The sequence below is a fragment of the Ursus arctos genome, unplaced genomic scaffold (assembly GCF_023065955.2).
Source record: "Ursus arctos isolate Adak ecotype North America unplaced genomic scaffold, UrsArc2.0 scaffold_10, whole genome shotgun sequence".
In the NCBI taxonomy this organism is placed as follows: Eukaryota; Metazoa; Chordata; class Mammalia; order Carnivora; family Ursidae; genus Ursus; species Ursus arctos.
In genome coordinates this window covers 10,423,384-10,436,316 of record NW_026622764.1, presented here as the reverse complement: position 1 = coordinate 10,436,316, position 12,933 = coordinate 10,423,384, and the positions used below count along the sequence as shown (strand labels likewise).

The 12,933-nt window shown below is 46.4% G+C and overlaps 1 protein-coding gene across 15 annotated transcripts in view; it reads right to left on the bottom strand.

Moving 5' to 3' along the window:
* GGACT (gamma-glutamylamine cyclotransferase) overlaps window positions 1–12,933 on the bottom strand; it is a 184,341-nt gene that overhangs the window by 160,089 nt on the left and 11,319 nt on the right. For 3 of the 15 annotated variants that reach the window (XM_048215613.2, XM_048215614.2, XM_048215616.2), the window contains exon 1: window positions 5,032–7,731. The exons of 11 other annotated variants lie outside the window; for them this stretch is intronic. The gene's annotated coding sequence lies outside the window, so the exon portion shown is untranslated. Of the gene's footprint in view, window positions 1–5,031; window positions 7,733–12,933 lie in introns of those variants that run through there. One more of the 15 variants, XM_026493562.4, reaches the window with a different exon arrangement.

Sequence of the window (12,933 nt, the reverse complement as noted above, 5' to 3'; positions counted from 1 at the left end):
AATACTTCATTACTAAAAATTACTAACCATCTAAGCTTTCAGCAAGCTGTAATCACTGATCATAGATAACAAATACAGTTCACCCTTGAACAACATGGGTTTGAACTGCATGGGTCCACTTATATGTAAATTCTTTTTCATAAATACAGTCCTATAAACACTCTTTCTCTTCCTCATGATTTTCTTAATAACATTTCTTTTCTCTAGCTTACTTTGTTGCAAGAATACAGCATGTAATACACATACGAAATACGTGTTAATCACCTGTTTATGCTATCAGTAAGCCTTCTGGTCAACAGTAAGCTATTAGTAGTTAAATTTGGGGGGAGTAAAATTACATGCAGATTTTGGGCTGTGCAGGGCTGTGCAGGGGGTTGGCATCCCCAGCCCCTGCATTATTCAAGGTTCAGCTGTTTCATATTAATGAAAAAACTTGAAATATTGCAAGAGTTACCAGAATGTGACACAGAGACATGAAGGGAGCAAATGCTACTGGAAAAATGGTGCCGACAGACTTGCTCGGAGCAGGGCGCCACAAACCTTTGATTTGTAAAAAAAATTTTTAAAAAGCAGTATCTGCAAGTGCAATAAAGTCACGTGCAATTACAGTGTATGCCTGTACATATCTGATAAATTACTTACATCCAGGATATACAGCATGGGCGGGGGGAGGAGCAGACGGAGTGGGACAGAGGGAGAGGGAGAAGCAGACTTCCCGCTGAGCAGGGAGCCGGACAGGGCCCAGGACTCCAGGATCACGACCTGAGCCAGAGGCAGACGCTTAACTGGCTGAGCCACCCAGGTGCCCCTACAAAGAACTCTTAAAATTCAAGAAGAAGGAAAACAATCCAATTAAAAATGCACAAAAGATGTAAGCACTCTACCAATGATACATGAATCTCATGAGCACGTGAAGGTGCTGTCATTAGTCATTAGGAAAAGGCGAATAACAACTATGCTGAGATACCAGCACAGAGTGGGTAAAACTGAAAAGACATTATGCTAATATGCAGTGTCAGCAACGATGCAGGGCAACTGAAACCCTTATACATTGCTTTCAGAAAAGAGTGCGGCAACTTTGGAAAACAGTCTTTAAAAGTTAAACATATATTTACCATACGACCCAGCAATCTCGCTCTTGGGAGGATGCCCAAGATAAGTAATTTCACATGCCTACATAAAGACCTGTACGTGAATGTCTAGAGCAGTTCTGTTCATAGCAGGCAACAGCTGGAAACAACCCAAATGTCCATGAACTTGAGAATGCATAAGAACCTGAGGAATATAGTATAATAATATGGATAAATCTCAATTGCATATGCTGAGTGAAAGAGGCCAGATGCAGAAGACTACATGCTGTCTGATGAAATGTCTACTGACATTTTGGAAAAAACAAATCATAGGGACAGAAAACAGAGGGGTGGCTGCTCGGGCTGGCAGTAGGATCGAGAAAACTGACTACAAAGGGGCATGAGGAAACTTTACGGGTTGATGAAAATATTCTGTGTCTGGTTACAGTGGTGGGTGCATGAGGATACACATTTGTAAAAATTCGATGAACTTTAAAAAAAAATTATTGAACTTCAAATATTGAATAGGTGAATTTCATCTTCTATAAACCAATAAAGCCAATTTATTTTTTAAAGACTTGCCAAACAGTAATACTCGTACAAAGTCCTTTTATCCACCATGATTATACTTGCTTTTTTAAGATTTTTTTTTTTAAGCCCCAATGTGGGGCTCAAACTCACAACCCTGAGATCAAAAGTCGCATGCTCTACTGATTGAGCCAGCCAGGCGCCCCTGTACTTGCCTTTCTTCTTCTTCTCTCTTTTTTTAAAAGATTTATTTATTTGAGAGGGAGAGAGAGGGTACAGGGGGGTAGGGAAGAAGAAGAGGGAGGGAGAGTCTTAAGTAGACTCCGCACTGAGTGCAGAGCCTGACACGGGGCTCGATCTCACGACCTAAGCTGAGACCAAGAGTCCAACGCTTTCCTGGACTAAGCCACCCTGGTGCCCCTGTACTTGCTTTTCTGTCATAGGTTAAGACTCCATAAATGTCAGGCCATATCTTTGCCAAACTGATTTATTCATTCCTCTCTGTTCCAACTTCAATAAAGGTGACTGAGAAGTCTCTTTCTATTCTTTTGTCTATGGCCATACCACCCTGACAAGCCCCATACCGTCTGATCTATTCTTTTTTCTTAGCTTTTACCCAGAAGCACTTAACTCAAGTCTACATGCAGAAACAAGACAGAACTGCCCCTGGTTCAAATTCCAGAGCCCCCACCAGGCTTACCCATTTCCTGGCTGGGTGAAAAACCCCTCCCTCAGCCAGGCCCTTGAGAAGATTTCGTAAGGACACGGAGCACCTGGTTTGGCCTCAGACACACTAATGCCTATTTGACAAATGCCGGTTTCTACCGTTTTCACTTAATGATACCCCCCCACACCCAGTTAAGGAGCCATATCTCTGCCATCATCAGTTGACCTCATTTGATGCCTCTGACTTGCTTGGGGTTTTTTTGTTATAGACATTTCCATTTCTTCACCTCCCACCCTCTCTCCTCCAGGGCTTACAATTTTGGGGATCATCTGATCACACACATGCCCCCAGACCACCCAACAGTCACACACTGTCTCATCTGCCCAGTTCCAAGGAACACCTCCTTTCTCCCTGACTTCTGACTCTGCGCCCATAGGTAAGCTCTTGGCTATACTCACCATTAATGATCTAAACCTCCTTGAGCTCACCATTAATTATCTAAACTTCCCTGAACTCTGTTTTATATTTCCTTTTGGTTCTCATTTTCTCATATAAGCAAAATTTCCATATTGGTTACAGATTGCCCCAGAGAGTTGCTTATTCCTGATTGTTACTGAGAGGTAAGACCCAACTTTTGTTCCATTACTCCCATTTCTAACCCATTTTAGAGCTTGTCTTCTTGCCAGTGAGGGCTCTTCTAAGACATGGTGCCTATTTCAAAATGTGATTTTCAAAGGCCAAACATTCTCCAAGCAGTCCCCTTTTGCTATCTTCAGAATAAAAACAAATCTGCAGTAAACATTCCCTTACTTAGAACTCAGCTGTGCTGCTTACTGGGGGTGCTTTTCACACTCTTACCCGGGGCCCCGAGATGGGCAGAAGGACTGCCGTTGTGGGGACTGGCTTCAGGATCAGACAAGCCTGGGCAGTGACACTGACAAATGACCCAACCTCTGAGCCTCAGTTTCCTTCTCTGTCCAGTCACACAGTAGCGCTTCACGGAGGTAGGGTGGGCACCCCCCCAAGATAACACAGGTAAAGCGCCCAGCACCGAGCCTTGTGCACAGAGGTATCCAGCAAACGAGAGTCAGTTCGGGCTGTTATAACAAAAATACCCTGGACTGGGTGACCTTTAAACAACACACACTTATTTCTCACGGTTCTGGAGGCTAAGGAGTCTGAGATCGAGGCTCTGGTAGATTCGGTGTCTGGTGGGGGCCCACCTTCTGACTCAAGGATGGCATCTTCTCACTGCGGCCTCACATGCAAGATGGCCGAGGGAGTTCTCCGGGGTCTCTTGGAAGGGCACCAATCTCATTATGGGGGCTCCATGCTCACGACTCAGTCACTTCCCGAAGGAGGTTCAACATGTGAATTTTGGGGGCACACAAACATTCAGGCCATAGCACAGTTATTTTCTAGGAAATAGACAAATAGAAAAATACTAATTCTGCTCATAAGATCACTCTCCAGAGACTCTCTGCTCTGAGAAGGTACTGGAAACAGAGGCTTATTGCCTGCGGTCTTCTTCCCAGCCATGTGACATACTCGGATTCAAAAGGACTGGATTCGGGGCAGCCCTTGGGGGACCTCACTTAGCCTCACAGGGAGGAAATGCCCATCTTGCCCACCTCGCCGGCTCTGCCATAATACTCAAAGTACTGGATGCACACGGAAGCATGCTGAAATTTCGTTTTTCCATAAAATGAAAAGCCCCGTCCACCCCCGTGTGGTCCTCCAGTGGCATACATTTGCCACAAATACTCTAGATATTCTATTAAACTAAGGTCAGGGGAGGCTGACATCTTGATTTCCATTCTCACACATATGCTTTAGTTTTGCAAGAAAAGCAGTACTTCCTTGCATGCTCACCACCCTCTCCAAACCTCGTGACGAATAACCACGGCCGGACGTCTACCACACGCAGAGCCAGGCGAGCTTCTAGGCACTTGAGAATATTAACTGATTCAATCCTTGCGGAAACCCATGAAGTAGGCTCCGTCATTTCCACTCTGCCCGTGAGGAAGTGGGGACAGAGGGTGCAGCTAACCAGTGCCGACCTGACCGAAGTCACACAGCTGGACGTAGCAAAGCTGGCCTGACTCTGGAGTTCAAGCCCTCACCCACCTACGAACAGCTACGGTCCCCCTCAGAACTCTCCCTTCCAGGGGCCCCAGCCCCGCCTTCACCCTTAAGCCTACAGAGCTTCCCGAGGCAAGCTCAGGGGCTCCAGATGGCGCTCAGGACACCCGTGTCCTGCACAGCTGTTTGCACTCCTATCCTGTCATTGCGGCCTGAACCCCTCCAACTTGTCCTGCTGCAGCTCCCGGAACCTCCCCGGCTTCCCCCTAATCCTAATCTTTTATTACTAGCCGGCCCACCACGTGTATACCTTCCTGCCCAAATCCAACCCACCCCTAAAATCTCAGCTCAGACCCTGCCTCTGTGCCAAAGGCTTCCCTGTAACTTAGCGCGATGGTCACATTCTGCCCTACATTCCGGTTATTTTCTCTTATTAAATTCCTGAAGGACAGGTGACACATTTTAACTTGATCCCCACAACGCAGCATGTGTGGAGAAAACGAATGAGTACATTTGCCTGGTTCTGGGAATTCTCAATTAGTCAATTCTTTTCTCTAATTCGATCAGAAAGAAAGAAATGACCACAAAACAGTTTCCAAGCAGATACTTAGGTTAAAACTGCGTTCTCCGACAAGAGTTACAAGGATCACTAGTTCACTGGAGACACACGTATTGTGTACTTACTGCAGACCACAAAGCGGTCACCCCGCTGCTTGTCCTGGGTCTGGACAGTGGCACAGAGCTCGGTGTTCGCCCAGAGCTTGCTGACACTGCGAGGACAGGCGTGAGCTATGCCCTCAAGCTCAAAGTCTAGAAGGAAGGTGGGGCATGTGCTCGGAGAACTCTACAGTGGAAAGGAGCCCGAAAACTAAGTTGTAAACAAGATGTACTGGCTGACTGTGCCCCCCTTGCCAAATTCATAGGTTAAAACTCTAAACCCCCAGCAGTTCAGAATGTGACTGTATTTGGAGACAGGGTCTTTAAAGAGGACACTGAGTTACAACAAGGTCTTCAGGGTGAGCCTTAATCCCATTTCACTAGCATCCTTAGAAGAAGAGGAAAACTGGACACACAGACCCCAGGGACGCTGAAGCAGGAGCAGCCACGTGAGGGCGCTAGGACAGGGCGCCCGTCCGCAGGCCCAGGAGAGAGCCCTCAGGAGAAACCAACCCTGCCCTGGACTTCCCGCCTCCACACGCTCTGTGGCTTCAGCCCCCAGCCTGTGGAACTTCGTTACACAACTCCTGTGCTACAGCTCATACGATAACATGGTCTCTGATACGACGGGGGTGACCCAGCACACATCCTAGGTGAAGGAAGTGACACGTAAGGTCACGTGTCGTTTGATTCTGGTATGAAATACCAGGATAGGTAAATCCGCACGCATGTGGTTGCCAGAGGCCGAGGGGAGTGAGGGTTGGGAAGTGACTGCCCAGCGTACACAGAGTTTTCTTTCAGGATGATGAAAATGTTCTGGAACTACATGGAGGTGGTCGTACCTCATTATCAAAGTGCTGAATGTCACTGAATTCTTCACTTTAAAAACAGTGAATTTTATGTTATGTGAATTTCATCTCAATAAAAACTCTAAATTAAAAAAAAAATCTTTAAAAAGATCTGCGTACAATATACTCGTAGAATACAAGGTGTTGAGTGACCGGGTGGAAGTGTTCGTACACAAAGGGAGAGATGAATTTGGCTCCTGTGTGATTTCGCTGGGAACTGACCCTGAAGGGAGGGCAAAGGTCATTCTGGAGAGGAAACAGGAGGGTGGGAGGGGTGACAGGAGGGCGGGAGGGGTGGCCTTCCCAGTGGGGAGATGGGCGGGACCTGGGGCACCTAGGTAGGAAGGTGGGGCTGGCAGAGAGGGGAGCCTGGGGTCCACAGAGCAGACCCCTGAAACACTAGTGATCCTTGTAACTCTTGTCGGAGAAGGCAGTTTTAACCTAAGTATCTGCTTGGAAACTGTTTTGTGGTCATTTCTTTCTTTCTGATCAAATTAGAGAAAAGAATTGGCTAATTGAGAATTCCCAGGGGAAGTTTCAACATATCTGTTTCTGGGCTCCTTCTCCGGAGAGTTTAATCTATTAAGTCTGAAGTTGGGAACAGAAACCTATATTTATAATAAAATACATTTTTTTTAAAGATTTTATTTATTTATTTGACAGAGATAGAGACAGCCAGCGAGAGAGGGAACACAAGCAGGGGAGTGGGAGAGGAAGAAGCAGGTTCCCAGCGGAGAAGCCTGATGTGGGGCTCGATCCCAGAACAGCAGGATCATGCCCTGAGCTGAAGGCAGACGCTTAACGACTGCGCCACCCAGGCACCCCTAAAATACAACATTTTAAAAAACTCTCTCGTGGTTAATCTTTTGGGAAGCCATTTATTTCTCTGGGAGTCTTTCCCACTTAGGGACGGGGTTTTCCCCCCAGCTTTACTGAAGTATAACCGACAAATTAAAATTGTGCGTGTTTAGGGGGCACATGTGAGGATCTGACACATGTACACACTGTGACATGATCACCACCAAGCTCGTTACCACACCCCTCACCTCCCAGAGTTACCGTGCACGGTGGGGAGGGGGGATTCTCTTAGCAAATTCTAAGAATATGATACATTATAGTTCTGGTCACCCTGCTGCACATTAGATCCCTAGAGTGTATTCCTCTCAGCTGGAATTTTGTACCCTGTGCCCACCAGCTCCCATTTCCCTCTCCCCCTAGTCCCCGACAATCACCCTTCTACTCTCTGCTTCTAAGAGTTCAACATTTAAATTCCACATATAAGTGATATTATACAGTGTTTATTTTCCCATGTTGGGCTAATTTCACTTAGCATGACATCCTCCAGGTCCATCCATGTTGCTGCAAATGGCAGGATTTCTTTTTTTATGGTTGAATAATATATACATAGATATAAGTATACCACACATAATAGGAATAGTATATAAAATTCTATCATGTTATATATATAATTCCATATATAATGGAATATTATACACACACGCACTTTATTCATCTGTTGACAAACACTTAGGTTGTTCCATATCTTTCCTATTGTAAGGTCCTTTAGTTTTATGCAGATGCTACTTTAGAATTACTAATTTTGGGGTGAAAAAGGCTTCATCATGCTCTGTATACTTTAAAAACAGGGAAGGCAGGGGCGCCTGGGTGGCTCAGTCGTTAAGCCTCTGACTTTGGCTCAGGGCGTGATCCGGGCATTATGGAATCGAGCCCCGCATCAGGCTCCTCCACTGGGAGCCTGCTTCTTCCTCTCCCACTCCCCCTGCTTGTGTTCCCTCTCTCTCTGACTGTCTCTCTCTGTCAAATAAATAAATAAAATCTTAAAAACAAAACAAAACAAAAAAAAACAAAACAGGGAAGGCATACTAATTCACTGCACAAAATTTTCTAGAAAATTTTTTTTGCTTAACCTTCCTTCATTTATATGGAAAGTTCAATTAACCAGAAAAGCAAATTTTCCAAATATTTAACATTTAACATGTGTGGAAACCTGTATCTTTAAAAATAAAATGCTTTAATTGTCCAAGTGACACAAAAAGGAAAAATAATACATAAAAATAAAGATAATATAAAAAAGATCCTAGGAAACTAAAAGGTGGTCCCTTCCACGTGTAGTACATATTAGGCCTTTAAAGTGCCCCATCATTTTCTGTAACTGTGAGAGGATTCCCTGAACAATATCGCCGAATACAAATGTTCTAGGAGCATCATGTTTTTAATCTCTTATGACTCAAGGTCAGCCTTTACTACAAACATTAGGCAACAAGAATAACCATGTTAAAAATGTGGAATAAATTACATTTTTTACTTTCAACACCTGGTGTCACCAGCATAACACAGTACAGGGCTCTCCAGGCTCTGAGCTGGGTGTGCCCCGGGGTGGTGGCAGCCGGGCCTTCCTGGGGGAGGGAAGCCCAGAGGTTCCGGTCACACCTTCCAGAAGCATGATTTAACCACTCCCCCAGGGGGCCGAATTCCCAGATGACCCAGGGTGAAAGGACAATCTTTATGCCTGTTTTTAACTTTAACCGTAATGATGCGAGGGAAAGACTGGAGTGAAATAAACCTGAAATGCTTTTTCTCTCTCTATAATGTTCTACAAGTGATGGCCTGTGCACGTCTCCCTCCCCAGTCCTGCGGCCCTGTATGTCTACTCCCCAAATTCACATGTAAGCTTGTTTAGATTGGCTTGCTGATGACATGCCTGAAATCAAAAATCCAAAATCTCTGTGAAAACATCATTCTTAAGTAACTGGTGTTCAGGTCAAACTTCAAACGAAGGGGGGACGTCAGGAAGGAGAAGCCATCCTTCTAAAGGTCCTGACTAAAGATCACAGCGTTGACCTCCAAGAGCGATTGTCTAGCACGGTAAAGCCCCGGGCAGTTCGGCCCGGCCGCCAGGGAACCGAGCAACCGTAACTAGGCGCAGTTAGGGCCGAGTACCGTGGGTGAGATAAACCGAAGGCATTTCGCACAGCCTGAGCCTGTGTTTTAAAACGAGGTAACTGCCCAGTGGCTCTTTCTTTCCTGCCAAACTCTCTCCAGAAGCGGGTTTCCAACCACCGAGGTCCGTGCGCCAGTCTGAACAGAGCGTCACGGGCAAGCAGTGCGGCCGCGGCCTCCGCACCACCGGTGCCCCAGGCCCTCCTTCCTCCCCCCACCGCTCCCCGGTATTGCTAACGCGGTCTCTTCCTTCTTCCCCACTGACTTTATTATCTTGGATGCCGCCTCCTAAATGGTCTCGCTGCCGCTAGGCTTGCCCTCACCCACCGTCCCCACAGTCGTGTGCAGCACGGTGCCCTCCCCGTTCCCGGCCTGGGCTCTGGGGGGCACCCGCTCAGACGGCCCCATCGATCCTGTCCCCCGTGATCATGTCCTTGCGTGACCGCTGCCCCCTGTGCGCAGGCTCAGTTTAGTGACCGGCTTCAAGTGAACACAATACAGAGGAAGCCATGGGCTGTGACTTCTGAGGTGAGCTTATGAAAACTGTGGCGTCCATCTGGGGGGGCTGTCTGGTGCATTCTCTCCCTCATACCCCTGGCTGTCAGGGAGGCCAGCGGCCATGCTGTGAGACAGCCACGCGGAGAGGAACTGAGGTCTCCGCCAGGAGTCGGCAAGGGCCCAAGGCCTCTGGCTATCACGTGAGTGAGCTCCTCCCCCCGCCAGCCCGGAGGCGACCACAGCCCCTGCCAACACCCTTACTGCGGCCTTCCTTCAGGACCCTGAGCCAGAGCCACGCAGCCAAGCAGCCCCCAGACTCTCCCCAGCAGAAAGCAGGGAGTAACGCACGCTGTCTGCAGTCACTGACATGGGGGGGTAGTTTGTTACAGACAACACATTCAAAAGAGTCAGGTCTAAGTTACTGCATGTGGCTCACACAGGCCAATCACGCTCCAGCCCCATTTTTCTCTTCAGCCACATGCAGGCCACGCCTGACGCTGCTCTGTGGCACGTGGCGTCTGTCCCCCTCCTCGCTCATAAGGCTGCCAGGTGCCACTGGCCCTAAGTAACTTCTTCCTTCCTCAACACGTTCCTGGCAAAATTCTCCTCATACTTCACAGTTTCCAGGTCACTTCAAGCATCACGTCCCTGTGTAACTGACTCAGCCACTGAGTCCTCGGAATGCACCTCCTTGCTTTCTGGCACAAGATGTTCCACACTCATCTTGGACTCTGTCCCAGGCCTGGAATCAGCCCTTCCTCCCAGGAGCTCTGGCTCCCACCTGCGGCGGAAGATGGTATTTAGAAGCCAAGATCTGCGTGTGAGGTGTGCTTGTCAGTCTTGCAGTGTTATCTGCCCAAGCAGGCTCCCTCGGTGGAATCTAAACTTACATACATGTAAGTACACACACATATTGACATTAGTGTGTACTGAAAACCACGAGTTTACACCCACACACCTGACCTGACCCACACCACAGGGTTCATCCTAGTTCTCGAAATTTCTGTATTGGCAACTCCCTGCAACAGCAGCAAACCTGACTCACATTTTCTTTAGTACAGTTAATTATGTGATCTTTCCATATGTAACTAATTTCCAATTTCAGTGACAACCATCTCCCCTGCAGGTAAACCCTCCTCTTGCCACTCAGGCTCGGACACCCCACATCAAGAAGAACCACTGAAAAGACAGCCCACTCACCCCACTCAGCCTGGGACTCCCCATGCAAGGTTCAAGGGGTGGAGAAAGTGACTTCATCTCTCTCTGGGAGGAGCTGCAAAGCTGCACTGCACAGGTGCACTCGCAAGAGCACAGAAAGACTTGGTGGCATCTGTGTAAGCCGGGCCACCAGGCTCCTCTGTGTCGCTGCCAGCATGTGGCTTCCATTCTCGAGGACCTCTTACAAGAAAAGATGGTTGACAGTACATTGGCCATCATGTCTTCATGCACAGGAGCAGGAACCATGAAGGGCAGGGTGGGGAACAAGACCGACTTCCAGGTGACTCAGGTTCCTTCCTTTGCAAAACTTCCCAGAAGTCCCCGGATTTCTGCTTCCTGTCCTTTACCATCACTCAAGGCACACTGTCACTCTGAATAAAACTGCGGATCAGTAACTAAGGAAGGAGAGACTGGATATTTGGTAGTGAGCACAAGTTCTGCCACTCCCACTTCTTTACTTACCGGTCAACGCCCTGCTTTCAGGAATTACTGAAGACCTTGAATGAATCTCAGAAGCATTCTTGACTCTCACCTATTGCTAGATTTTTAAATTCCCACAGGAAGTCATCCTAAGGGCACAGGAACTCTGAGAGAAGCTTAAATGGCTGCTCAGATGCTGTATCATGACATCTCTATTAATCTAAACATCCCATATGTGAGTCAATGTTGCAATGGGCCTTTCCAAGAGCTTGCTGATGCTCCAAGAAAACCAGCACCTCTGAGGACACGTTATAGCCCTTTACCTGTGTAAGAACACTAGGCAAGGAACAGATCAAAACTCCAATCCCAACCAGCACAGAGTTCAAGAGAGATGGGGGCGGAGGGCAGTGAAAACAGTCCTAGCTTTCTGCCAAGCCAAAGGAAAGGGAGAAAGAAAAAGGGGAAAATAATATGGTGGACGATAACCTCAGATATGGGGGGGGGGGGGGTACTGGCACATGAGAACCACTCTTTTGGAAGTCCTAGAGAGACTCATCTTGTAAAATCACCAGGAGGTAAGCCTTGATACATTTCAGATGAATTCATCTGATTTTTTCAGATGCTGTTTCTCTGAAAGGAAGACCCAAGGACTGCTATTTAATGGAAAGGCACTACAGAAGTTTTTCTATTTATAAATTATTATAGCAGTGTAATTTCTTGATATTGTTCCAACATCCTCCAGATCATGGATGTATAATGTTATTTCTGGAAGTAGGAGAAAGCATGGGATATGAGGAACGCATATACTTCTGCAATAGATAAGTTTCACTTCACTGTCAGGTAAAAACCTGCTACCCTTTAGCTATGTGACCTGTTCAAGGTGTTTCATCTCTGTGAACCTCAGTTACATCACCTAAAAATGGGAAGAATAATATATGAAATAACATATATAACATATATAAAAATTCTGGCACACAGTGATTTTAATAAGTATTAGTCCCCTTCCAAGAGAAGGGCAAATCACAGAATTACTCTAAGGACTAAACCACAGAATGTGTCACAGACATAAAAATGCCTGGCATATAGCTTGTATGTCCAATAAATGTTCCTTCCTCTTTGACTTACGCATCCACACAGAAAGCCATATTTTCTAGCATGGTTGGGAATGGTGATCTTTATAATGAAGTTTAACCTTTTATGCCCAGAGCATAGTTGTATAAGCCCTCTCTGCGTTAGCACACGCTGTAGACTGACAATGACGCCGCACACCCGTGTTCATCGCAGCGTCACTCACGACAGCAAGGAAGTGTCTGTCGATAGATGAATGGATAATAACATGTGGTATCTACACACAGTATTCAGCCTTAAAAAGGAAAGAAATGCTGTCACATGCTACAAAATGGATAAGCCTCAGGGACGTGACACTAAATGAAATAAGCCAGTCACAAAAAGAAAAATTCTGTCTGATTCCACTTACACGAGGTACAAGAGTCAAATTCACAGAGACAGAAAGTAGGGTATGGTTGCTAGGAGCTGGGGGAGGAGAGGGCAGTGGTCTCTCAGGCACACAGTTTCCGTGTCGCAGGATGAAAGAGTTTTCGAGGTGTGTTGTACAACGCTGTGAATACACTTAACCCTACTGAACTGTATGCATAAAAATGGTTAAGATGGTGAATTTTGTTATTTTTGTACCACACTAAAAAATGAAATTATTTTTTAAGTGCTATGACTTGTAAGCTTTCATCATAATGCAGGATCCTCATACTGATTAATTACAGACTGTGCAACAGAATAATCTCTGCAGTTTGCTGTCCAGAGATGAATCCACGTCAAGCCTCTGGAGTTATTCTAGAGTCCGCTTTCTTAAATAAATAGCTGGGATTTGTTAGGATTTACGTGCTAAAGGAAAAAGTGAAACTTGATCTTTCTGTGTATAATACGTGGTATTGATCATCAGAGAATTTCAAGATGTGAAAACTGGAAA